The following is a 27,567-nucleotide window of genomic DNA, read 5'->3' as shown; positions in this document are numbered from 1 at the left end:
TGTACTGGTGTGTTTTTCATGTCCTTATAGGGAAATACTGCTAATTTTGTTTTTCACAATTTCAAGGACAATCTCTCCCATAGGCTATCATTAAAGCTGCCTTCTAACATCTTACAATTGTAACATTCAGTTGGGAAAATATAGAGATTTGGAGTTTGGGTTCCCTGAACTCAGAATTTAAAAAGACATCTTTCTGTGAAGGTTTTCTTAAATGGGCGTTTGAAAATGCCACTTTTAGAAAGTGGGCATTTCCTTGCTTTACCATTTTCTGACTCTGCCTGCCTGTGGATTCTACGTCTGGTTTTGACTGACAGTTGGGCTGTTTGTGCATTCACTCAAGAGAGTCTCACAAAGGGAGCTGAGGGGGCCCTGCATATCCTGATTGCATACCATCAGGCTGATCAGCCTTCCTGAGCTAGGGTGGTTGGAGGAGTTGTCAGTGACACCTGAATAGGGCTGCCCCTGTCCTCTCACAATGCTGTCTCCTCCCCCCTGTAGTGTCCCTGTAGGCAGGACAGGGCACAACAAGATATGTGCACTACAAAGACTATCCTTTGAAGCATGCCTGTTTCAGAGGTGAAATGGGGTATACATATTGGATCTGTAATGCCACATATTTAGAACACTCCTGGATCAATAGAAGATTCTGCCAAGAAGAAGAGCTGGGAAAGAAGTATGGGAAGAACTACCTCTCTGCCTTCTGCTGTGTTATGCTGGACTGCTGCTTGCTGCTTCCATCTTGGGAAGAGGAAGGACTGGACTGTACTTTTTTTTATCCTGCTTATAAAGGTTCTCCAAGAGCGTGTAAGTGCTTGCTTCCAGTTGGAAGTCTCATGGCCATCAATGACTATATCTGCAGCTCCCCTGAACTCCTCTGCTGGGAGTTCTGACCTGCTGAGTAGAACCTATTCCAGTTCTGGGCCCTTGGAGGTGGGTTTGCTGGCTCAAGGACTAAAAATTCCACATATAGCCATCTGCGCCTATTTTTCTTGCCGCAAGCTTGCCGCGCTGTTGAAAAACCAACGCATCGCTGCAGTGCTGCCGAAGAATTCTGTTGTTTGGCTGAGGAACATCCCCAGCCGGAGTCCTGAGTACCGTGTCTCCAATGTCCGAGACCCCTGCTCCGACTTCGACGAGGCCCTACTGTGCGGTTGAAGGAATCAACAAATCACCTGTCCGCGGCTGTGAAAATCGATGCAGCGCCTGTTTCACCACAGCATCGGCCAGGTGCGCCTGGATTTTCCATGTATCGCACCTGTATGCCAAGTCTCCAGTGACGCCATAAGAAGCCGAGGTTGCATGTTTGGATTTCGACGCATCGCTTCGCCTCGCAGTAAGGAATCAACACAACACTTCTCCTGCGTGCAGCAGAGCTGACTCCACCATTCCCCTGGAACTCAAGAATCAACACATCGCTTGTGTTTTCAGACGCTTCCCTCCTCTGTGGCTGTCTTTTGTCTCAGGCTTTGATGCATCAATGGTACTTGGTGCTAAAATCAACGCATCTATGGAATTCTAGAGAAAAACTTGCTGAAACATTTAAAAAGTGATATCTTTGTGTATATATATTGTATTTTTGTAGTTTAGGTTTGGTTTGGTTGAGATAAAGATTGGTTATTTTTCTAAACTGGTGTGGTGTTCATTTGTAGTGTTTTCACTTTGTTACTGTGTGCTTTATGTACAAATGCTTGACACATTGCCTCTGAGATAGCCCTGACTGCTTATGCCAACCTACCAAGAGTGTGAGCAGAGGTTATCTTGGGGTATAACTCATTTACCCTAATTAGAAGGGAGGGTTCCTACTTGGAAGGGGTGCATAACACTGCCAGCAAGACACCCCCATTTCTAGAATGAGTTGATGCACTTTTTTATTCAGAACATCTCTACTTTTATGACAAAAACGAAAGACTGAAAGCCGGGATAGGATGTCCCTGCACACTCAGAATATGAGCTGTGCAAAAATATCTTTGAACGGGCAGGTTATGATTATATTTGCTTACATTGTTTACATGCTCCCTAGGTAACATCACAGTGGGGAGCAGTTTTAATTGTCTACAAATAAATAATTTTTCAAATGCATTCTTCAACTGAATGCTCTCTGTATAACATTTACCGCTGCTGTTTGAAATATATGCACTGTCTATCGTGGAAAATCTTTATTTGTCTGGTGTACTGTGCGTTATCTCAGCCATGTTTTGCTTGGTTTGGAAGCGCTAAAAAGGTACATTTATTTCTGCCATTTGCTGCGCAATATAAATAAAAAATTATAGAAATACATCGTAACTGGGAGGGAAGGTCTGTATCACAAAAAGGAATTCTGAACAGGTCAGTTATAGAAACACGTTTATGTTAAAGAACTCTTTAAAGGCGGAAAGTGAACACCGACTTTGAAGTGGCCCTCAACCAGCAACCTTAAAGCCTTTAATGAAGCCGCTGACCATGCCCCCTCACCTTAGTCAGTATTACCTTCTCATCCTCATCCTCTTCCTCATTCGATTCCTTATTTTAGGAGTTTATCTTTTCTGAACCTCCTTAGCCACCACTTCCACAAGCTGTCTTCCATATCTATTAAAATGGAGCACTTCCTTCTATAAACCCCAACCTCTCTTCATGAACTTCCTGTTGTTTTCCTCTTGCCCTTCAAAGGTTTGACTTTTTCAGGTGACAATCGCTATGGCAATCTTGTTTGCCACCAGGTTGTTCTTGAGCCTCCCTGCTTCTTTTTGAATTGATCGCATCGCTTTTATAGTGCACAACTTTGTAATTTTTTTCGTACTGTGCTGTCGTGCCCCTTATGCCATTTTACACGCTAGAGACCCTTTAGGAAAAAAAAAGATAGAGGGGCATATCAACAAGGGCTTTATCTCTGCATTTTTGGCTTTAAAAGCCAAAAAAGAAGAGATAAAACTAGCGCCCTATCAACAACAGGGTGCTAACATGCAAATTTGCATGTTAGCACCCTTTTACTCTACGCTTCCCCTTGCATCTCTAATGAGATGCAAAGGGGCGTTCCAGTGTAAAATAATGAGAGAAATGTCGCTAAGCGACATTTCTCCTATTATCAAGAATGTCGCTAATCCTGTTAGAGACAAAAAAAGCAGCGCTAACCGCGGTTAACGCTGCTTTTTTACGTCTGGTATTTTTCTGACTTAGCCATGATATCCTATGGAAGGAGGATATCATGGCTAAGTTTGCCTGTCCCTATCAACAAGGTAACGTGAGATTATCGCTGGGTTTCCAGCGATAATCTCACGTTAGCCTGTTAGCGTGAGAATTTTTATCGCTATTGAGATAAGCGTTGCTAATAGCACGCTATCTCAGCGATAAAAATTCACGCTATCCGGCGATAATTATCCTAGCGCTAAGTGCGCTTAGAGATAATTATCGCCGGTTGTTGTTGATATGCCCCAGAGTATGGTTTCCATGTGTGATTGGCAGTTGTTCGGCCCGTGTTCCTCCTATGTAGATTTTCCTTTATTGGCGTTGCATCGCCTGCATTATCTCTTTTCCTGTTTAAGCACTGCTGTTTTGAATCCCATTTCCTCCAGGAAGGAGGCCACAGGTGCTGACGGTGATTTGGCCCACTTCATTTTACTAGACTGCATGCTGCATTTTGGCACACGCAAATGTATTTGAATCATAGCAGCAACGAGAACTCGCTGCTTGGCTCCGGGAACGTTCCTGCAGGAGACTTTTGAAGGCGGAGATAGCTGTTCTCGCGCCTCAGTAGCCTTAGATCTATTAACACAGGCGGATCTCTGCAGCGCATTACTTGGTTTTTTATTAGATCATTGCACAAAACATTTTGGTGAAATGATAGAAGCTTTACTTACTTGAAGATTCTGTCTTCAGATGGCTGCTGGAGACTGCGAGTCCTCTTTTCTCCATCATTTGTACCGCTGGTGTCTATTGTTTTTGCCTGTGCCTGTTGCTACGAGAGGTTCTTTATTTCTTAAACTCAATAATAGAGCGATTGGTGTTAATAAATGTCTACTTGAATACCTGTGATATCTTTCAAGTTGGGGTATTTTCTTTTCTTTGCGCAGGATCTTAGAGTACTTTCCTTGTAGGACCACTTTCTCCTATTTATGTAGAGAATTCCTTTCCCTTGCCTGGTTCTGGTTTACCTGATGTTCTGTGAGAATAGATAAACATATACATAGAAATAATAATTTTTCTCCTCTGACCTTCTTGATGGTGTGATTAGGACTACTGAGGGAAAATCTTATCTTTCCCCCTTGACTTAGCAGGGTCTGCAAGAGATGATGCGATCAATGGCAGAGGCATATGAAGGATACACACAAAGGTGTTTTCCCCAATACAGTCTCTTAATGATTTTGATTCCTTTAAATGAATGAATATGCATTTATATAGCGCATGGCTACCAGAAGGCCTCCCAGCGCTAGGAGCAGAGTCATCCAAAGAACTACGACTGGTCTTCAGGGAAACAGGAGGGTTTTAAGAAGCTTTCGGAAGGACAAGTGGTTATCCTCAAGACGGATGTGATTAGGTAACTGGTTCCACAATTTCGCTGCATTGTAAGAGAACATGCGTACCTCACTCCGGGACCTTATAATCCTGGGCACAGCTGCCAGGTGCTTATATCCCGAGGTGGTAAAGCTGGTCGGCAGAATACAAAAGCTTTTCTCTTATGGGAGAACCAGGGGTTCTGGCCCCTGGGCCCGGTCGGGCGCGGACAGGTGTAGACGGGCTTGCCGTAGGCGCGCCTTCAGCGAGCCAGCGGCGTGCCCGCTGCGCGCGTCCGGTCATCCGCCTCTTTTGAACTAGGACGAGCACGGGAACCGTCGCAGCTGGACCGCTAACCTGAATTGCCTATGCCTCTAAATGATATCCCCCTCCCGGAGCATTGAACAAAGCTCCTTTCCCCAGAATAGCAGTGTGCAAAATAGCAGGTAGGTGAAGTTAAATAGAAAGATAAAAGATTGTGCAAATAAGCAAGATTTTTAAAAAGTATCACAAATTCAATCACAATTCCCGTTCTTACTGCATCCGAGAACCGGGTTGTTTCGTTCGATAATGAGCTCTTTCAGTCTTCAGTTACTTCTCCTTCTTCTTGCACCTCTTGGCCTTCTCCAGATTATGAGGAGGAGAGGGAGGTTTCCTGGGTGATTCTTCTTCTCTAAAGGGCAAGTATATCCACAGAGAGGGTTTTAAACCAGTGATTTTTTATTGTTCCTCCAATTCCCAGTTGCCACAAATGAGGACCAGCCATCAACGAGTGGGTATTGGTTTAATCGATTTCAATAGCCTTGCTTTCCCTAACTCCCTGTTATCCTAGCTATCCAGGATCTTTTGTCAAGAGAATGGAAGAACCCTGAGAAGATGTCAGTGTAGATGCTTATTAGATGGCCACAGCCTTTGTCAAAATGAAATTTTGTACTGCAGGAAGCATTTATCATAGATGCTAATTTGGTTAACATGGTGTGGCAACCTTCTCTTCCAATGGAGGTCTTTTCAGTTTCTGATCCAGTCAAAAGAAAGGCTGAAGAGGCATTGGAGAGGGCATAAGCACATTGAACTTTTCAATGCAAGCAGTGATTTATGATGTGTATGCGTGCCATTCTCTGGTTAAGGACATTCTGAGACTTTCCACTGATATTCAAGAAGGTGAATATTGCTCACAACTTTTGAGTCACAGGAGGACCAGGCTACGTTCCTTCCAAACATTGTATTTCACAGTGCCAGGGCTTTGGCTAAGGGGTCTGGTGGTATTGTGTCAGCTAGACATTATTTGCACTTAAGAGTTTGGAAGGCAAACGCTGCTCAAAAGAACTGTGTATTGAGAGTGCCTTTTTCTGGGAGTATGTTGTTTGGTGAGAATTGAGAGAAGCTTTGCACAAATCATTTAAGAGTCAAAAACATTTTCAGCAATTCACCACAAGCAAAACTAGTCATGAAAGAATATAAAAATCCTCTCTAAAAGTGAGAGCAGTAAACAAGACTGTTTTCAAATATATCCTGATTTCAGCCTAAAAATGCACAGAATAATACCTCCTTTCAAAAGTATTGAGGTAATAAAGAAGCAGCATTCCTTACTATGTTGAGCTAGAGTAAGAAATGTATGGGAGGTCATCTACTTTTGTTTCTAGATGAGAGAAAACAATCTGTAACTGACAGATGGGTGTTAATCATTCTTCCATGGGGATATGGAATAGAATTTCAGTTGTCTCCTCCAAATTTGCATTTTGTTCAGACTCCTTGGCCAAGAGTCCCTCACAAGAGACCGATTTTGCAGGACCATATTCTATTGCTAGTCAAGAAGCATGCTATTCTTCCAGTACTGGTCCAGAGAGAGGACTGGGATACCACTCAACAGTTTTTTTTGTTCAGAAGATTTTGGGAAGTACAGGATGATTATAGATTTGATATCATTCAAAAGTCTCATTCTGATTATCTATTTCAAATTGAATTCCCTCCAACAGGTAGGTCCCCTTATTTCAGAGTGAACTTTCTTGTCAAAGATTAATATGCAAGATGCCTAAATACATGTTTCCAGTGCAGAAAGCCATCCAAGGTTTCTCAGATTCACAGTAGGGAAGGATCATTGGCAGTTTCAGGTCCTTCTGTCTCACCTGATAATGGTACCAAGAGTTCCTACAAAGATTCTTGCATCAGTCACATCCCTGTTTCATGTTCAGGGGATTAGCATCCCTGCTTACCTGGATGATGTTTAGATATATTCACCATCTTATCATCAGATTCTGAGAGACACAATGGTGGTTTCAGGATTCTACAGAACCTGGGCTGCTTGATAAACTAGGAGAACTCCCACGTGTCTCCTACTTAATCTCTAGAGTAGATATGGGCTTGGTTCAGATCGAATTAGGGGAAGTTTTTCCTTCCTTCCCATTACAGAGAAAATAGTTGAGGAGCCATCGACGCCTGCTGATTTCGATGAGGAAAACTGCATTGAGAGAAGCGCTTCATCTTAAAGGAGATATGTCAGAAACCCTTTTTCAACCCTCGGGCAAGATTCCTTCTGTGCAAGGTGGGTTGGCCACCTTCTTCATCAGTAGACTTCAAGTTTAGAAGATTATTAAGTTTCTAACCCAGTAGCTGGGTATATTCAGAAACCCTAAAGTGGCAGCTGATCCCCTCATCCTTAAAGATGGGGACTTTGAATACCCCTTGGGACACAAAGATTCAAACCACAGATGCCAGCAACCTGTGTTGGGGAAGGTGGTGTTGGAAGATCAGACAACCCAAGTAATTCCAATTAAAAGGAGCTGGTGGCTGTTTGGAAAGCCTAGGTGTTCACTCCCCAGCTGAGGATAGTAGAACTAGTGATTCGAACATAGAACACTGTCACAAAAGCACATTTGAACCATCAGTTAATTACAAGATCTCTATCTTTGAATCTTCTGTCCTAGCCAAATTTTTCCTGGTGAGGTACATTTCCTGTCTCTAAGATTGGTCCACATTCAGGGTTATTAAAAGTAGGCATGGACGGAGTTTGCAGAGTTCTGCTACATAGAACTCTGAGAAGTGCCGAAAAAAAACCTGCTGTGCTCTGCGGAGTTCTGCAAGTGGCGGAGTGTGGTAAGTCGCACTGATTTGTAGCGCTAGGCGTTTGTCCCATGCTGTAAAATCAGCTCAAACAGCACTACTCATAGTGCAAGAGGGTGCTGCTCCTTTCTGCCACTTGCGTAGATGTTCACCGTGAGTGACAGGTTTCTCAACACGAGCGGCTGTGACCTGCCGCGCCCACTCGCATTGACAAATCTTGCTGGGAGGTGATCTAGCGTATGATATTTCTTTCTTGCCAACTTAATGTTGGCCGTCCATGACAGGAAAAACTCTGTACTCTGTGCCGCTTTGCTGAAGTTTTTCAGAACTCCATGCTTAACGCAGAGTGGGGTTCGGGCAAAACTCAGCGAATGTCGTCAGTGGAGCAGAATTCATTGCCCACCCCTAATTGAAATGCAGTAGTAATATCTCTGTGTCAGGTTTTCCCTTTTTAACAAAATCTGGTTATCTTATCAGTCCCTGGTTGTTTCAGGAGATCTGTCTCAAGAGAGGAATACCAAGCGTAAATCTTTCTGTGGACAATGCCAGCACTTAACTCCCCCTATAGTTTGCAAGGTTTTAGGATCCTCAGGGAACGGGAGTGGATGCTCGTCTGTCTCCTTGGCCAAATCTTCTATTATATGCATTTCCTCAAATTGCTCTCATTTACAAGACACTGAAGAAAATACAGAAAGAACAGGTAGAGGTAATTCTTATTGTTCAATACTGACCAAGGACAGCATGGTCCCATCTTAATTGTCATCTCTCTGTAGCCAAACAATTGATTCTTCCCTTAATATCATTTCCTCTGACATTTTTTGTTTTCTCTGCACTCCTTTTTTCTCTTCATTAAACTTTGTTTTGGTTGTAAAAGGTGTCAGATACAGTGAGCCAAGACGAGGTGACATAAAGTCAGCAATTCATTTTACGTAGAAAAGTAGTAACATATGATTACCCAATTGGCGCGATGGCTTTAAAACATAGAATATGCTTATGTAAAGAAAAAACAACAGTTCTTAACCTTGTAACAGGAGAGAAAAGACAGAGTGCTTTATCTTCATGCTCAGGAATTAGAGAAGGGATCGAGCCATGAGGTTAGTCCATCACCAATAGTCTCAGCTGCAGGTAGTAATGGAAGAGATGTCTACTCAAGTAGGTAAGTCGTTAGTGCTGGGGCTTGAGTGTGCATCATTTGGTGACCCTGGTACCAGCTCAGGTTCATCAAGAATTATGGTTTGCACAGGAGAGTTAAGGGTTCCAGATGGTTTCTAAAATATTTGGCTGGTCATTGAGTATGTAACTCAAGTATTTGTGTGAGGCCATCGCTGCCATGGCCACGCTCCAGTCCACTAAAGTAGGGGGTGTGGGTGGTTTCCAGTGATGCAGGATACAGAGATTTGCCACTGCGAGATTCAAGGTGAGCCACCGCTGTATGTGATTGCCACTGGACAAGTCAGATGGAATTTGATGTAGAAAGACTTTCTTGACTGAATGTTGGTGGTCCAAATTGCTAGACTGTAGCAGGGTAGCAAGACTCACAGACCCTGTTCCAGTAGTCTTGTATAAGGTCATTGTTCCATTGTATGTGGATGATATTGCCCCTGAGTGTGTGGTGTCTCCAGCAGATGTCAGAGGCCACCAGGCCCACATGAAACAGCTTGCTCAGAGTCCAGTACCATCCATGAAGTATTTTAAAGCAGCTGAATTTCAATCATGATTCCTGGAGGTACTCATCATGTGTGGTTAGGAGAGTGGTCCAAATCTTATCCATTTGGACTCTAGGCAAGTATTGGCACCAACGAGCTAGTAGATGTTGGAACATTGGTTTGGAATACAGTGTTGTTATCAACACTCCATAAAGTCCTGAGATTAGCTTCCTGTATGCTCCCTATTTCTACAGATGGACATGGAGCACTGAATCATGTATCTACTCCCGCTTTCTGCAGAGTGTTGTTGTAATACAACTCTGTAGTTAGTAGTATTACTGGAGAGTGCCCTTCTGCAGCTGGAGGTATTCTTGTAATTCTGGGAAGGGTTGCATCTGTCCCGCTGAGAAAACCTGGGATGACACAAGTACCCCTTCCGTTTCCACAAGTCCCAGCCGATGAGAACATTCTCAATTAGAAGCTCTGCAGTGTCCCAGTTGGGTGCCTGAAGATGAAGAAAGCTATATGAAAGGAGATGCGTCTTCTTCCATATTTGTAGTGAGGTTTTTTTCATGGGGTTCTTAAGGGCTTCTCAAGGGAGACGGCATAGGTGCATCATTTGCAGGCCCATTAAGCCATGTTGAAGGGTTGTTTCAAGTGTCACCCAGTCCAGTTATTTGAGACCGGGATGAAATGATAGGCCATTTGCAAAAGATGTTGTGCGTAATAGTACATTGTGATGTTTGGGAGTCTTAGGCCTCCGGATGTCATTTCTGCAAAGAGTTTGGACATAGCTAGGTGAGGTTTATTAATTTACCGGATGTAGGAGTTGATCATGTCATCTATTCAGCAGAGCAGGGTTTGTGGGATCAAGATCAGCAGCATGTCCAGCACATAATCGTAGCATGTGGCCACCACCATTTAGATTTTTTGTACGTTGCCCCAGAATGACAAGTGCAGGGCACTTCACTTCACAAAGTCCTGTGGTATTTGGTCAATCAATAGTAGAATGTTGTCTGGGCCATCATGTGAATGGAAGAGCGAATCAAAATGTTGAGGTACTTCATTTGGACAGCTTTCCAGGTGAAGGGTAAATTTGTTAGGGAGACCATCATGGTATTGGACCTTACTGAGAGGGTCTCGCTCTTCCACCAATTGACCTTGTAACTAGAAAATGTCAGAAATTCCTCCAGGACTCTTATCAAGGTTCGTACTGAAGATGCAGGGAAAGAGAGCATGAGCAGGATGTCATCGATGTGCAACATGAGTTTTGGTTGGCCAGCAGCCATAGGAATGCCTTGTTTCTGTTCAGAAGCGGGGATCACAGAGGCCGGCAGTTCCAGCACAATAGGAAGAGCAAAGATGACAGGGGGCATGCCTTTTGTGTTTCGTAGTGGATAGAGATGGCATGCAAGAGAATGCCATTACTGACCAGAGTGGCCATCAGGGAGTTGTGGAGCTAAGAGTTCTTCATCATGAAGACTTTTCTTCCAGTGCCCACTCGGACCATTGTACGGGATAAGTAGTCCAACTCCACCTAGTCAAAGGCCTTTTTTGCATCAATGGAAAGGGCCATTCTTTCGTTGTCGGTCATAGTCTGGACTGCCACAGTAGATGGAGTAATGTGCAGAGGTGGTTCGGAGAGGAGCAACTGGGGACGAAGCCAACTTGATTTGTATGCACCAGGTAGGGGTTAAGTACTTTCAGCCTGTGGCCAGAACTTTAGAAAATATTTTTATTTCACTACTGATCAGTGATATTGGACGGTAGCTGGTGCAATGTTAGGGGTCCTTTCCAGGCTTCAGCAGGACTGTTATTTAGGCATGGAGAAACTCTGCCTTCAGGCCCCCTCTCTCTGGGCCTCTCAGAATAGTTTCCCAGAAAAATCTGCTGCCCGTATATAAATTGAGCACTGAACTGTATTTTATTGCATACTAAGGTCATCTCCTGTGACCGTGACCACAAGGGGACTTTGGTACCTTATGAACTTGATAAACATTCCCTGAGCCTCCATTCAGAACATGAGTGAGACTGGTATGGACATGGAATGTGGCACAGTCCTTTGTTACTTTAATATGGTTTAATTTAGTTTGCTGAGATTTTCCGTTGGACTTATTCTGATAAATCTATGGTTGTAGGTCTTTTTGGCCAGATTACCTGGTGTCTCCCATTCTTAATCTGTCCTGCTGATGACGTCGTTCTAAATAATTGTATTAAGGGGTTGAAACATCAACAAAAATTCTATGTGGACAGGTCTAAAAAAAATATGATTGTGTCCATGGGCATTCATACTACGAGTGCTATTTGTAACAACATATTGTCACAATCAGTTACATGTATATATTTTGTATCTAACACAAGTTCACTGCTTAGTCATTTCACTCACCTTCACTGTGCTGTCACTCAGCAGGAACCCCTAACCCTTTGGGAAGAAAAATAAGAATGCTGTGCCACAGATGCATATAATTTAAGTAAATAAATGCACTTATTGCATAATTGAGATACATCAGTATGAGATTTCTTTACCTTGCTATAGCCATGGAAGTCCAAGCTACACTTCCCCAATAGGGACCACACCTTTTTGATAATAAGTGTCTGGCCCAGGTCCCTGTAAAATAAAATGAACATGGGTATAGCTCAAAAGAAAGACTATGATCAGCCTTGGTTAGGAAGAAGAGGTGTTTGGTCCCCTCTGGAGCCTGTGGCTCATTGTATGTCCAGCTAGGATTGGTAGATAATGCCCAAGAGTCAGGGGAGAAAAGATTTTTAAAAATGGCTTAGATTATCACCATCTTCCAACTCCAGTATGCAATAAATGCAGATTTTGTTCCGCATGCTGTGTTTCTCGAGATCTGTAATTCTTTTCTGTAGGCATGGCAGTACTGAGCTCCAGTCTGGTCCAGCTGTTTGTCATTCTTCTGGGGCCACAAGCAAGAGTCTGTGTTGTCGAGGTGCAGATGAAACATAGACATCTCTGAGCGCAAGGATTTAAGTTCCCCCACCGAATCTGAAGAGGAATGTTCAAGTGACCCCAAGGTGGATTTATTGTCCTTAAGTTCCTACATTAGGACATCAAAGGAGGGCAAATTAATTGTTGCAGGTGCGGAGGTAGCCGCAAAGTTAGAAATAGTGCCCTTATCAGCTTCCAGAAATGTGAGTTGGCAGGAAGCCTTCTTCGTCAACATTGGATAAAGGGTTGGTGTGAAACATAGACAAAGCCCCCGATATGCAGCAGTCCTGCATGTTGGTAGCCATCCTTAGGTGTAGAATTGGTGTCTAGGAGGCATGAAAGATGAAGAAACTGCTTCCTTAACTGACTAGGGGATTGACTAGGCTGTGTAGTGGACAAATAAATCCTGCATTACCCCAAGATGGCAGATGGAAGAAGAAAGGCAGCCCAAGCCATTGGCGGTTCCAGAATCAAGCTGGGTCTCCTGGAGCGTCGTGAGGAACCAGAGAGCGATGGGGCCTCTAGGGGCGGCTAATGCCTGTGGAGAGGGCAGTTCACCGGAGACCAGGAGGCAGGCAGCAGAGAGAAGTCCAGTGTGCACAGGAGGTGGTTTCCCGGAGCACTACACAAGTGTCTCATCAGCACCAGCGCATCCGGGGGTTCTGCGGTGAGTCAGCCATGCCTATTGGCATTTGTAGAGGCGGCTTGCTGCGGGACCAGCTCTGCAGCAGAACCAGCACCTCCAGATCTGTCTGCCAGGTAGATGGACTCAAGCATTAGCCCTTACCAAGGAGAAGTGGGAACTGATGGGCACCACACAGGAGGGCCACGCTGTCAGGACCCAGGCCCTCCTGCAGGCCTGGGGCTCTCCGGGAATAAGTGGAAGATAGGCAACTGGTCGGGACTCATCCAGTGGTGAAGGGAGGTCCCATAGAGAAAGAGCAGACAGCTGGTCAACTTTAAAGGATCATGGCATACAGTTTAAACTATTTTGCAGGATGGCTAGACAGGAGCTCTCTAGGAGGTGGCCTTTCTTCATGTGGCCCAGGTTCCACCCTCACCTTTGGACTCTTTGAAGTGCCTAAGTCTGTCCCCCTGGAGGTTGAGCAGTAGCGTTTCTTGAAGAGCTTGCTTCCTGTCTCTTTACCCGTTCAAGCTTCTAGAAGATCATCCCCAAAATATCCTGCCACTAACACTGGTCTTTTTTGATAGATGATGTAGAGAGAGTAACTTGGCTCCAGTAGATTTTGGTCTTAAAGCCATTTTGCATTTCTTTCACGATGCATTTAGTAAGAAGCTTTCTACATGTTAAGACTCCACTGATCAACTGTCAGAGTTTTACTATCTTTCTATGGTGATTTTTAATCAATGGTAGACTGGGTATCCAAACTCTTTAAATGTTTTGAACTATGGATCCGTACAAATAGGGACCTATTCACTTCGTGGGATCTTCCTGTAGTACTGTCTTTGCTGCAGGTGGCTTTTTTTGAGCGTCTTAAGAAAGTATCTGAAAAATATATTATCTTCAAGGTCTTTTTCAGTGGTTAACACCACTGCAAGAAGCATTGGTGATCTTGGTTTGCCGTTGCCCTTAGCTAAGGACGTTTGAGGGCAGGTTGGTCTAGACATTGCGCTGGAGATTCCTACCCAAAATCAGTACTGCTTTTCACAGTTTTTCCTGCTCTGGATGCCTCTTCTTCCTCAAATCCAGACTTACTGATTCATCATCTTGATGTACTAAAGGCATTAAAGATTTACCTCCAGAGGACAACATCTTTTAAGCAGAGTGACTTTTTTTGTTAAAGGTGGTCATTTTAAAAGGGGGTTATATGTTTTTAAGGTCTACTTTTAGAAGGTGGATCATGACGGGCTGCGTTATTGCTGCCTTGAATTCTGGAATATACCATCCAAGGTCAGTACATGCTCATTCAACTAGGAATATGGCAGCCTCTTATAGGCACAGGGTTCTATAAAACACATTTGTAAAGCTGCTACTTGGGCAATTCCTTCTACCTTTGCAACTCTCTATTGACTGAATGTGGCCCAGAGATCTGAGCAGTGCTTTGGCAATGAAGTCCTGTCAAAGGCGGCTTCTTTATGAACTACATTCTGAGCATTTAACAGTATTTTTCTCTGTTTGTATAAAGGTTATAGTTTTGCCTTACTCATATTAGTCTCTTTTTTTGCTCAGTTATCTTAAGATACCATTATTTCACTGTGATGAAGGTTTTATGCTTTGGTATATCCTCATACAGTAAGGAATGGGATGAGGTAGAGGATGGAACATAATACCCACAGTACTTACCGGTAATCTTTACTCTGATTCTTGCTCGTCCAAAAACGTACACACCTCTGTCCATTTCTTACTTACAGTCTTCATCAGTTTTTTAAATAAAGGGCTTTCCTCTTGAAATGTGCATGAAGGGAAGTTGTGGTTTATAGGAGGGAAAACTCAATGTGAACAGATGAAAACTGTGCTTGGAGAAGCAGTCACTAAGGAGGTTCATAAACCTAATAGATAACCTCATAGAGCTAGTTAGTGTTGGGAAAAGCAAGAGGGATCGGAGTAATGAAGATTACCAGTAACTAATCCAGGCATAAATCAATGTGCAGCTCGCCTCTTCTGCAGATCAACAATTTTAAAAGATGCTGTCCCTCATTAAACAAAGAGATTTTTCACATAGCATTCACTTCATTATTCCCTTGAACAGAAGATGAAGTTTGGTAGTAAAGCATATATTGCAGCTGTCATCAACAAGTTACAAAACAACCCTTTTTATGAAGAGCCAGACTGCCATTACGTAATTTGGTGCTCAGGTGGGAGTCAGGATTACTGCATATCCAAGACAGAAGGCAGAATAGTAGAGACAGTAATCCTTTCAAATCCACAGTCTCTAATGGGTTATTGTAATTATGGAATAGCTTAATATGGAAAAGTAGTGGCGTAATTAAATTACTGCTATTAGGCTAATCATGGGTATTTAAATACTGATGAGGTTAATTTAAATAAAAATAAGATGCTCTCACGCATGCGGCTCTCACACGGAAAATAGAAGAGCGGTCGTGTGCCTAGACCAGTGAATTGCTGTGAAGACATCTCAGTTCTGAAGAGGAGTTTGAAAGCTAGTGATTTAAAAACGCTTCATCTTCTTGCTGTCATAAAATCAAGCACCAACCACAGAGATGGCAATCATGATTAGGGCTCCCGGTTTTATGTTTTTTTTTTTTTTAACATTTCCGTCTGTATTTATCCATATTTATTTTTGGGCCATTTTTTCTGTATTTATCCATATTTATTTTGTGTTTTGCATATAAATGTAGTTGTAAACCTGTACATTTCCATATTTATTTAAATTATAGAGATGCAGTCATACTTTGATGTCTGTTGTATTTTAGCTATTTAAGTTGCCAAATATTACATAACAGTACATCCACTGGCAAATATTAGCATTATACCACAAATATATGTTGACAAATGCAGTTAAAGAAATTTCATCCAGTTTTTTTCATTTTCCCATGCTGTCCATCTGCTCAGCTGTTGGTCTAAATTCATGAAAGACAGCACATAGAGTCACTAAAAAGAAGCACATTTTCTGTATTTATCCATTTTTCAAAAATAAATGCAGACAGAAAACACATTGTTTTCTGTCTGTATTTATCTGTATAAATCAGTAAAAATGGAAAACAGGGAGCCTTTATCATGATGCAGGGGCAAATGTCCCAGCATGGCAGTGGATCCTGTGACACCCTGGCTCGGTGTGAACTTTTCTGGCATGCCCTCTCTTTTCCTCCCCAGTGGACTTAATAATCAAAGTCCATTGGAGGAGTTTAATGTTCTGCTAATATGTGGCGGTCATTTTGAGGAAATGCCCCACCAAACAGTCACAAGAACCTTACAGCAATGCTGGTCAGGCCCATTGGAAGAAACTTCTGTGTGACTAAAGGTCGATGGCTTGTATAGAAGCATTCTAGAGGGCCACAGTACATTAATATGGCTCATCGCCTGGTTTGTGTCAGGCACGTGTGTCTAGAACAAACTGGGACTGTGCACCACACCACAAAAATAAAATATGAGGAGTGCAGGCATGAGACAGTGCTGCACTGAAGTGGATCAAGGTTCAATAGTCTGCCTCTCATGCAGGGGGACTGTCTTGCTTTTGACAAGGGGCAGAGGTTTCCCCCAGCAAGCCGCTGCCAGGTGTGTCTGCTTTTGCCTGTGGTGGGATGAATGTGGAGCCTTGTGGGACTCTGACTGCACACTACTTTATACGTGGCGCAGAATCACTGCTCCTTCTGATGTTGTCTTTGCCTCTGCACCACTGTCGGTAATAACATGCTGTGCGTTGGCAAGAGGGCTCTTTCTTTTACATAGGGCTAATGCCCACATGCAGTGAGATACCCTATGGGTTTGGGTGCAAAATGTGCAACTGCTCCATCCATGTTACAAAACGGGCCGGAAAATAGTCTGCAATACAAAAGTGGTCCTTGGGTGCAAAAAAGGGACAGAAATGCCCTTGTTCCCCCAGGCCAATTTTTGTAACATAGCCCTGGATCTATGTTTGTGGGGAGCCTGCATCCTACCTAATCCATACCATACTCATGTCTGCTCACATGTACCATTTCTTCTTCAGCAGGATTGCATTTTTACTGTTACCTCCTTCTCTTGACCTTTAGGTGTTGGTTGTTTTTGCTCTTGACTTGCTGTACCATAGCTCTATTGGTGTTTCCACTTCACGATACATAGTTCAGCATGATATTGTTTATGATAAATTTGCTGTGTAGTCTTATCACAGGCGTCTCTCATATTTTCAGATACACAGAAAAAATACCTGTGTTTTAGTCTAGTGCTCAAGATTCCTTCTTGAAAGCTACAGATTAGACTTAATCCTCCTAGGTGTAAGGTTCTTGACACAAAATTGCCCTTTTTATAGTTTCTGCAAACATTCCTGACACAGCCAGAACATGGACATTTTAAGGATTAAGGGGGCCCGAGTCAAACATATTTTGGGGGCCCCTGTTGTGAACAGCTTTGAAATGAACAATACAATTTCATCTTTATGCCCTCTTTGGTAAGGTCACTGACAATGCACTTGCACACTTGTCCAGATATCAAATATGTTTCCATCTAATATGCAGGCATAGGGGCGTATGTTTTCAATATTGTACCACAGTAGCAGCTCACTAATATTACTGCAAAGAATCTCTGTGACACCCTCCCATTTCTCATATGTGATGACCTGTTTTGATCTAAAAGAAACTTTTTATAGATGTTGCATGAAACATAAACAAAACATTTGTCTGCAAAATATCTGTAATAGACTCTCACACTTCACCCACATTAAAGATAAATTGACTGAAAACGCTATTCAAAACACTACTGTTTAACAAATATTCACGGTCATCAGGGCAAGACTCTCTGCAGAACAGAGCTGGCTCTATCAGGGGTCCCCCCATTAAGAGCCAACTTTGGCCATGCCTTAAAACCAGAATGCTTTCTTCCACTCACTGGACCTATTTCAGAAAGCGTGTGTGACTTAGTCCCCGATCCCCATGTTTTGTTAAATTCTGTTATGTTTAGTAGATCCTGTTACCACAAAATTAAGAATTATATGAGTATTGCCATCATTTCTTCACCCTCCACATTTTCCCACAGGCAAATTGTTGCAGATAAAACCTGCTGAAAATGACTCGGTTAAAATAATGCAGGAAATTCCAATCCAAGTAACATTTCTACATGAAATTCCACATTTTTCTTGGGAAAATTTAGAAAAGAAAGAGTTTTCTCCGGCTGGTAAATGCCTGTATGCAGGGTAATGGTACTGACTTGCTGTAGTAAATACCTCATCGCAAATGCAGGCAGTCGTAATCAGAGCCTTAGTTGCAATTTATTAAAAAAGGAGGGAAATCTCTAGGTTACACCCTTAGAGGTGCCCCATATGAATGTGAAATTTGCAGTCATAAATATAATAGAACTGTAGACTAGGGGATACCACTCAGCCCAATTATGAGTTTTACCTGATGCCATATTGCACTAGTAAAATCTAATGCATGCAGGAACACGTCAGATAATACTGTACCCGCAGGTTTTCTCCAATTTTAACTCGAAGAGTAGATAGTGACCAGTGTTAAAAACTCTTATTCCAGTGTCTCCTCTCCAGTTACCAACTGTAAGATCCTGGGTTACTGGTTGAAATGTGTGAAACCCTACTCAAGAGGCAACTACTATCCTAATCAGGGTGAAGTCAGACGCAAATTCCAAATTAACCTGTGCTCAGCCCTCAGCCCTCTGCTAGCTTTGCACAGAGCATTCAGGCTTAACATAGAGACAATGGGGCAGATTTATGTTCCCTGGCGCATCCCTGCAAATCAGCATGGATGCGCCAGGGAAGATGTGTCACAAAAGTTTACCCTTGCGCCACAATAGATGTGCCGCATTTACAATGCAGCGCATCGTGGGGCAAGGATAAACAGATGCGTGACGCATCTGATGGCGGAAGGTTGGCGCATTGCTGGAGTTGTGTCGCAAGCGCGACGCAGCTCCAGCAAGGCTCGGGGGTGCCCTATCGTTACAATGCTGCGTCAATCCTTACGCCTGCTTCAAGCAGGCGCAGGGTTTTGACACAGCATGGCCGGAAAAGTGACTGAGTGAAATCTTGTAGATTTCACTCAGCCACTTTTCGGAGGCGTTCCTGCGCCGGAACGCCCCCTCCTGTGCAGGTACGCCCACATGTGGCGCAAGCTGTACAACGTGACGCATCTCCCTAGATGCGTCACGTTGTAAATGGGGCGCAACATGGCGCAGCGTTTACGCTGCTGCTGCGTCACAAAAGTGACGCAACGGCGGCGTAAAAGTGGCGCAAGTCCGTTATAAATCTGCCCCAATATGTAAATTTATTTGTGCAACACTAGAAACAGCAATAATGTGTAACACAATACAAAAGAATCCCACACTAAGTTAGAAACATAGGGTGAATTATAATAAATAAATCAAGAACAAACGATAAAAAATCCTATCAGTAGAACTGAAGAAATGCAAGTGTAAAGATTTCAGCGAAAATAGCACCAAAAAGCACAAAACACCAACTATGGATATTGGTTGTGTCAGACCGGGACAAAAGCACAAGTTCAAGCTGCCTGCAATGGAGCGCGGGCCAGCTCAGGGACCCACTCCGGGAGCTGCAAAGTACGATGCAATATCTTTGCGCGGAGCGGAGTTGCACAGCAATAGTTCTGATTTGCTGCATTGGGCGCGGCGATATCCTTTCGTGGAGATGCATGGCGAAGCGGTCGTTCCAATGGGCTGCATTGGGTGAGGTGACGCCATTGTGTGGAGATGCATAGAGCAGTGGTGGTTCCAATAGGGCTGGGTTGACTGAGGCGATGTCCTTCCATGGTGATGCGTTGCACAGCAGTGGTTCTGATGGGCTGCAAGGGTGATGCGAAGTCCTTGCATTGGAGACGTCTGTACAGCAGAGTTAAGGCCGGATGCCTGGCTGCCACAGGGAAGGAAAGGCATCGTGTCTGCGAGGAGACGAAGTGTCGATTCCAGGACAGGGGAAGTCGTTAGCTTCAGGGGTGAGGTGTCGGTTCCAGTGAGGCGATGCGAAGTCGGCGAGTTCGTGGAGTCACCCTCTGCAGTTATCTGCAGCGTGATAACTGGATGCAGGTGCTGGCAGTGACAGAGCACATGCGATCTTTGGTGTCGGGAAGGCCTTTAACTGCAGGCGTCAGCAGGCATCGAAGGGTGTCGGAGTTGGTGTGCAGGCGGGATGGTGCGTCGTGGACTTCACGAGCAGTGCCACTGGCCTCGCTGCAGGTCGCAGCATCACGGCGGCATCGCAGATGGCATCGGAGGATTGTTGTCTTGCTTCTCTTAGGTTTATTCCAGCTCCCAATAGTAGGGACAGCCTCCAGAAGCCCAGTGGAGTTCAGGGTAGCTGGGGTGAAGTCTTTGTGTCCCTGAGACTTCAGGACAGGAGGCCACTACACACAAGCCCTTGGAGATTCTTCTTCAAGCAGGTTTCTCTTGAATCCAGAACTGATCTAAATTTCTGGGGTTTAAGGTTCACTACTTATACCTCGTTTTGGCTTTGTTCTTCTTTGTACCAGGGTCTCTGAGCCCAGTCCAAAACAGTACTGTCCTCACTGGTGCAGTATGACCACCAGGGGTGGCAACATCATTGTGCAAGGGAGACAGGCCCTAGTCAGGTGCAAGGAAAACACCTCCCACTACTCTAAATGCATCCAAGGTCTATTCAGCTCAGCTCTGAGTCATCCAGGAAGGGCCAGGCACACCTCAACCCCCCCTCCCCCCCCCCCAGTGGCTGTCTACAGTGAATGCACATCCCCTGTCCCCTATCACTCTAAAACTGGACAGTCAATCAACAAAGAGGCACAGGCTCATTGAGTGATTAAATAAGAAAATGTCTACTTTCTAAAAGTGCCATTTTTAAACACAGAATTTAAAAACAATCTTCACTAAAAGATGGTTAATAAATTCTGAGTTCAGAGAGCCTAAACTTCATGTCTAGATCTTGTCCCAATGGGAAGTTATATGTGTAAGATGTCACAAAGTAACTCCCATGTTAGTTTATGGGACAGATAGCCTTTCAATAGTGAAAGTCGAAATTGGCAGTATTTCACTATCAGGACATGTCACACACACCAGTTCACGTTCTACCTTTCACATAACCTGCACCCTGCCCATGGAGGTACCATCGGCCTACCTGAGGGGTGTCTTACATGTAGGAAAGGGGAAGGTTAGGGCACTTGCCAGGTTGACATGGCAGTTACAAACTGCACATGCAGACACTATGGAGGTGGGTCTGAGACACATTTACAGGGCTACTCAGGTGGGTGGCACAACCAGTGCTGCAAACCTACTCGTAGCATTTGATTTACAGGCCCTGGAACTCTTAGTGCACTTAACTAGGTCCTCACCAGTAAATCAAACATGCCAATCATGGATAGCCAATTATAATCATAATTTACACAGAGAGCATATGCACTTTAGTTGATCAGCTGTGGTAAAGTGCCCAGAGTCCTAAATCCAACAAAAACAGGTCAGGAAAAACAGGAGGAAGAAGCAAGAAGTTTGGGGATGAACCTGTAAAAAGGGCCATTTCCAACAGGTCCCCTGGCAACCCCTTCCCATTTGCGACTGGCTTAGCACTCATTTGAAATTTGTGGTAACTGCGATTGTTTTACAACCACATTTGCGGTTGCAAAACAATCGTACAACCCCCTGCAACTCGCTAATTAGAAAGGAATGCCCCTGGCATGCTATTTCCTAATAGTGACTTTTAAACCCTATTTTGTGACTTGGTAATATATTACCGACTTGTAAAATAGGGTTTTTACATGCTATAACCCTTTTAAGCGGTCGCAAATGGTCCAATTTCCCATTTGAAACCACTTTAAATTGTCGCACATCTGGCCCTTAGTGGTTTCTTCTTTCATCTTTCAAACGTATATTTTCCGAAAGCCTTTGCCATACTCATATTGAGCTATCTTGCTAGCCTTCCATTTCTCCCGTATGACTGTTTCCAGATAGTCTGTCAATTCACTTCTTGCTTCTTTAATTTTGCTATTTAAACTTTTTTTCTTGAGCATTACCATGGGTGAAGCTCTGGGAGATGCATATACCTCCTGGTTATACAAAGAAGACCAGAGGAAAAAGATCAGTGGGCTTAGGGGCAGAAGGGACTGCGGAGGCTGATTCAGGGAGAGTTAAAAATAGATATTCACTAAAAAACAAGCATATGAGCACAGCGATATCTATTAAAGAGGAAAATGATAGTAAACAGCAGGACACTGTGGTAGAGGTAGCCTTGTATTTCCCTCCACTATAAATACCCTTAATCCCCAAGTCAAAGCTTCTGATGGGCTTCAGGCTCCAATATGCCCTTCTTAAGAACAATACTAGATCAAGGGATTCTCGAGAAAATGTGGTAAAACCCACTAATTGCATTAAAATGACCATATCTTTAATGTCCAGTCTAAAAAAGAAGTGGGAAAATCTTTAATACCTCACCAACATTGTGTAATAGCCCTGCTAGGCCCTCAGTGAGAATACACCTTCACTATGGAAGTAGATAAATGGAATCCAGAAAATTCAGAAAACCCAACAGGATTGTAGTTGAGAATAGATCTCAGGTAATAGCGGAAAAACTGTTGGAAAGAAATGAGGCAGGAAAAATGTAGTCGCAGAACTAAAGAGAAAGGGAGAGGACACAGGATGGGAGTTAGTGCTGGAAGATTTGCTTACGAAAGAAATCAAAACTAAATTCATAATCTCAGAAAGAAATCAAGCTAGGATTTATGGGGCTTGTGACACTTGAATGGAAATATGAACGAATAATGGAATGAATGTGCACTATGGAAGCCTCCCTAGATGAATTCAACAAAGAGGGGGAAGTCAATCACAATGAGATTCAGATGCTACAAACAAGGGGAAGAGAGCTTTGCAATAAGGTTGAATCTCTGGAAAAGAATAGGACATGTTACAACGCAAACATTTATAATGCATGCCTTCACAACACAGTTTTTACATCGCAACATCCATTACAACGCATGTTTTTACAATGCATGCCATCACAACGCATTTTTGGAAACTACATTTACAATGCATTCCATTACAACGCATACCATTACAACGCATAATACTTTTAGGGCAACAGTAGGGTAAGTGTTGGATAGTGTAGGGGTAAAAATTACTATTCCCACTCCAGTGAGTGCAACAGTAGGGTAAGTGTTGGATAGTGTAGGGGTAACAATTACTATTCCTACTCCAGTGAGTGCAACAGTAGGGTAAGTGTTGGATAGTGTAGGGGTTAAAATTACTATGCCCACTCCAGTGAGTACAACAGTAGGGTAGGTGTTGGATAGTGTAGGGTTAAAAATCACTTTTCCCCATCACTTAACTTATAATGCATTGTAGTGGCATGCGTTGTAGTGACATGCGTTGCAATGGCATGCATTGTAGTGACATGGGTTGTAATGGCTGCGTTGTAATGGCATGCGATGTAAAGGCTATTGCGTTGTAATGACTGCATTGTTAATGTAGTGCGTTGTAATGGTTGTTTCCCCTGGAAAATAATGCAAGAAGTAACAACGTAAGAGGACTAACTATCCCTGAAGGGGCTGAAAGAGGGAGCATCAAAAGCTTTATGACTAATCTGTTTAAGGAGTTTTTCCCATTAGTAGAACCTAATGAACTGGCAGTAGACATACAGAGGATCCATCAAGATCCTTGTACAAAACATCCAAATAGGAAAGACCAGAGGAGGGTTCTGGTCAACTATCAGTCCTACTACTTATAAGAGCTGATCTTAAGAGAAGCCCTAAAAGTAGGTAACTTCAAGAAAGGTGAATGGGCTTTCTGTATTAGATCGGACATCTCAATGGTGACACAGGCTAGGCAATGGGAACTCAGAAAGTACATTAAAGAACGCAGATCTGTACCAGCTACTCCCCACCTGAAGTTCCTTGCAACTTTTATAATAATATGGATCAACAAAATGCAAAATTTGAAGGAGCCAAAGGAGGTAAAAATGTAGTAAAACAGATGAAAGCACAACATAAATAGAATTAGACACTGGAAATAAGATGGCTTAAACGGGTATAATGAAATACTCAAAATGGTTCTTTGGAGGGATCCAGGGGTAGGGGGTTGGTTTGAATTGGGGCTCAGCAAGATGATGAGTGAGAGTGAAGACATTGGGTGGGAAGAATATGAGAGAAAAGAAGGGTTCTCTTTTGCAAAAAACAATATATGGGAGGCTGGTGAAGGGGTCACATTAAAGTACAAATTCTTCAGAAATAGAGTGGTAGACACAGGTAAGACTCTCTCTCTGAGGGTCCTGAAATGGAATGTGAATGGCCTCAGAGTCCAAAATAGGAGGAGGAAAATTCTGGAATATTTAAAGTAGTCGGATTGTGATATCATAATATTACAGGAGACACACTTACTATGAAAAAAATTGGAAAGAATTTTAAAAAGGCAAAAACGGATCAGGCACTTTCCATGCACTAATCAATCATGTTGCGTAAAGGGTGTAGCCATCCTGATTAAAATTGTTGCTCATAAAACCTTTGGGAGATTTTGCTGCTGACCCAGGGGGCGATGTCTAATAGCAGATGTTAAGATACACAGAGGGGATATACATTTGTAGGATATTATAGCCCAAACATTGATGATCCAGAGCACCTCCAAGAATTACACTGTCAATTATTGGAGGTGAAAGCTCCTATAGTCCTAAAGTTATAGAAGGAGACTTCAATGTGCTATTAGACTTTACCCTAGATATATCCATCATGAGAGATACTGTAAATTCCCCCAAAATGAGAGGGTGTGTGCATCAACTAATGAAAGACCTGGGATTAAATGACATTTGGAGAAAAAGGGCCGTCACAGATAAAGGCATTACCTTTCATAAAATACTTAAATCTCATCAACTGTCCCCTGGTGAAGTTGCTTAACACTTCCCAGCTCACTAGGCTTGAACCCGTTCTAAGATCTGCCCAAAAGTATAGCCCCCCCGATTTTAAAGGCTGACTAAGTTGATATCTTAAACATTCCGGGGTACCCGGGGATTCCCAATTTGGAGCCCTTGTTGAATAATATGGGACGCCCAGCCTTTTCCGCAGATACACCCAGGTTCTTAAGGCAGGCCTCAGAATCTTCAACCTCACTTTTTGGAAGAATTTCGGATCTCTTAAAAAGGAAGTAATGCTGGCCTTGAGAAACATCAGCCAACATTGCTTCAAAAAGCAGACCCATAGATGACCCATCTATCTTATTTGCAAGCATACGAAAATTCTTAAAGTGGAAAGCATAACAATACACCAGTAGATCGGGTAAAGCTAAACCTCCTGCCTCTAACCTCCTCCTCAACTTTTTCCAGGCTATCCTCGGACCCTTTGAAGCCCAAACAAAACTCCCAATTTTCCTCTGGAGCTTCGCTATATCCTCTTTCTGAAAAGTTATGGGATTGAGTTGAAAAGAAAAGTGATTTTAGGGTGGATAATCCTTTTTATAAGATTCACCCGACCATAGATGTTTAAAGGTAGGTTGGCCCATTTTAGCAGCAGGTCAGCTATCTTCTGACTGACTTTCTTCCAGTTTGTTTTGGAAACATCTTCTAATTTCTGTGTAATCAGTACTTCTAAATAACGCATTTGAGTTTTAGCCCCCGGACTCCTCATGTTCTGATTCCACTCCATTATTTCAGTTTTTTCCACATTCACCTTATATCCTGAGATTAGACCAACACTCTCTGCCTTCTCCATCAGATTAGGGATTGCATCATGCAGATTGGTGGTATATAGAATCAAGTCATCTGCATAAAGAGCCAATTTAGCCTTAAACCCACCGGACTTAAAGGGCATGATAGTATGATCTTCTCTAATCAAATTAGCAAAAGGCTCTATATACACAGATTGAAAAGGAGAGGGGAAAGGGGGCAGCCTTGCCTGGTGCCCCTTGAGATGGCAAAACAGGCTGACAATTCTCCGTTAACCAGCACCTTAGCTCTAGGGAGACAGTAAAGATTTTGTAGAGCCCTCACAATATTCTGCGGGAAGCCAAAGCTACGTAAAGTTTCCCAGAGATATGCCCAATGCACTTGGTCAAAAGCCTTAGCTGCATCCACTGCTAATATGGTCAAGGGTAAATTCTGGACCTCAGCTAGATCTATAACCCCCATCATCAAAAAAGTAAGATTGTTTAGCTGCCTCCCAGGAATAAATCCTTTATGGACAGAGTGGATAACTCCCTTTATAACCTTTGCCACTCTTGATGCGACAATCTCTGAAAAGATTTTATAATCCGAGTTTAAGAGAGATATTGGTCTGTACAAATCCACTCTCTGCGAGTCTTTATTCGGTTTTTAATATCAATGTTATCGTGTCCTCCGACCAAGAACTGGGAACCCTTTCCCCATTAATATATATTTAATTAAATAAGTCTTTTAAAACTGGGGCTATTTTGTCTATGATACGAATATAAAACTCAACTAAAAGCCCATCTGGCCAGGCTGCCTTACCCGTTGCCATTCTCCTACACTGCGCCCTGATCTCCTCTTTGGTAATCTCACACTCTAGCACCCACTTCTGTTAATTTGAGAGTTGTGGGAGGTCAGTCTTTTTTAACCATGTTTCTATACATTCCCGCCTGGGTTGCATATCTTTACTATAGAGGCTACTCATATAGCTTCGGGCTTCTCCACCTATATCTACATTCGAGTACAATAATTTCCCTGACTCTCTACTAATCACGTTCCGTATTGAATTCCTAGCCCTATCCATTTTAGCCTTCCAGGCCAGCAATGAACTACACATTTCCCCATATGCAAAATCTTGCCGCTTGCTCACTTTCCTTTTATCTAGTATCCTCTTATCCACCTGTGCCTGATATTTTGCCTGCAGCCCCTCCAATTCTCTACTGAGCAGGGATACTCTGTCTGAGCCTTCCATCGAAGCCCTCTGAAGATCAGTTTCTCTAGCCTTGATTTCCCTAAGCCGATTCTCGTCTTCCTGCCTTACCACATGCTTTTTAGCAACCATTATGGACCTTAATATTCCCCTTATATATATTTGAACGCATCCCAAACTATTCTGCTTTTCGCAGAACCCACATTGAAAAGAAAAAAGTTGACTGTTCTTTCCACTAAATTAAGTACTACCTCCTCATCCAATATAATAGTCCTGTCCAACGTCCACCTTCTCTGCCCCACTTTTTGAATTAACCTCAGAGATAAGGCCACAGAGGAATGATCTGACAGCACCACCGGCACATGAGATACCGCCTTCACGCCCTCATATAGCTCCAGATCTACCAAAAAGTATTCAATACGAGAATGGTGATGGTACTTTTTACTGTAAAAGGTAAAATCCCTTACAATCCCCATTTTATGGCGCCAGATATCTATCAGATTAAATCCAGCTATCATACTTTTCAATCTAGCGGATGTTTTAGGAGGACTGATATATTTAACTCTCGAGGTCCGATCTAACTCCTTATTCAGGACTAGATTAAATTCTCCTCCTAATATGATCGGGGCTGATGTTTCCAAGAGACAGGTTCCAGCTTTATTAAGGCTTCAGGGTTATCATTATTTGGACCAAGGTATACTGCACAAACTACTGGCCTACCTTGGATTGAAAGGGTGGCCACTAACCATCTACCAGAGAGATCTGATTCATATTTAACTAATCTTATTCCCAAATTATTTATAATAATAAGAGCCACTCCTCTGGTATTCACTCTCTGGTCTGAGCACACTACCTCCTGGACCCACCGTAACTTATTAAAACATAGGCCACACTTCCTCCGTTCCAGATGGGTCTCTTGCGGCAGTATAATTTGCGCCTCACTATTTTTAAGATGTTCTGTCACCCGGGCGGAGGTAACCAATTTTAACCACACAATGAAACTGAAAACCA

General features: G+C 43.1%; 1 protein-coding gene across 2 annotated transcripts in view; it reads left to right on the top strand.

Moving 5' to 3' along the window:
• The window catches only part of CDHR1 (cadherin related family member 1), a 428,602-nt gene that overhangs the window by 308,257 nt on the left and 92,778 nt on the right, over nt 1-27,567 (top strand). The gene's annotated exons all lie outside the window — the stretch shown is intronic.

Source organism: Triturus cristatus, chromosome 1_2 (genome assembly GCF_964204655.1).
Source record: "Triturus cristatus chromosome 1_2, aTriCri1.1, whole genome shotgun sequence".
Taxonomy (NCBI): Eukaryota; Metazoa; Chordata; class Amphibia; order Caudata; family Salamandridae; genus Triturus; species Triturus cristatus.
The sequence above is the reverse complement of the archived record's forward strand: the minus strand, read 5'-3'. Positions and strand labels throughout refer to the sequence as shown.